The sequence below is a fragment of the Mastomys coucha genome, unplaced genomic scaffold (assembly GCF_008632895.1).
Source record: "Mastomys coucha isolate ucsf_1 unplaced genomic scaffold, UCSF_Mcou_1 pScaffold5, whole genome shotgun sequence".
Taxonomy (NCBI): domain Eukaryota; kingdom Metazoa; phylum Chordata; class Mammalia; order Rodentia; family Muridae; genus Mastomys; species Mastomys coucha.
In genome coordinates, this window is record NW_022196911.1 from 101,640,043 (window position 1) to 101,640,744 (window position 702).

The 702-nt window shown below is 61.4% G+C and overlaps 1 protein-coding gene across 2 annotated transcripts in view; it reads right to left on the reverse strand.

The window, feature by feature from the left end:
- Positions 1–490, reverse strand: part of Marchf10 (membrane associated ring-CH-type finger 10) — a 92,821-nt gene extending 92,331 nt beyond the window's left edge. Inside the window, exon 1 of one of the 2 annotated variants that reach the window (XM_031352430.1) lies at positions 195–490. The gene's annotated coding sequence lies outside the window, so the exon portion shown is untranslated. The remainder of the gene's footprint in view (positions 1–194) is intronic. The other variant, XM_031352432.1, reaches the window with a different exon arrangement.
- Positions 491–702: the final 212 nt, after the last annotated feature.

Consider the following 702-nt stretch of genomic DNA (forward strand, 5'->3'; position numbering starts at 1 on the left):
TGGTGGGGGGTGGGAGGGGGAGCTACCAGTGTGCAAAACCGACTAGACTCCCGTTGAATAAACAAACTGGAACTTCTGGGTCAGCCAGAAGAGGAGAGGGGCGCTAGGAGGTCTGAGTTCCCTTCAGAATCTTTTAAGTTTTAAAGGTAAAGTTGATCCTCAGTTCTGGGAAGGCTGGGGCGGGCGCCCGTTACCTTGGGGATCAGCACTTTCACCCCTCACAAGGGGCTAAAGGGGCCGCGGGCCTGAGCGGGTGAGCAGGCCCACAGCAGAAGAGCCGCCCATCAATCGTGCGTGGGGCCTGTCCTGGGCTCCTCTTCCTCCCCCACGCCTCACGTCTTCCCTCCCTCTAGCGGCCCCTCTTCCTTCTCCTCCCGGGAGGCAGCTGTCCGCTGAGGCCTCCGGCCTTTCTGGGGCGGAGACGGTGGGGGCGGCTGCCTGGCGTCCTCTCGTTTCCTTGGCAACTGGGCCTCCCTCCTCTCGAGGAGCCTGTGCCCGCTAGTCGTGGGGGTGGGGCAGGGCTGCGGCCCCGGGGTCCTGAGTCCACACGTGGGCGGCCCCACCGGTTGCTGTGGGAACGAGAAGGGATGCAGTTGGGAAAGGAAAGCAGTGATGGCGGCTGGCTTTGAAAGAGATGCTCTAGGAATAGGCACTCTGATTTTGTCTGTGTTCACGCCCAGACTCCGTGTTGTTTCTTATAAG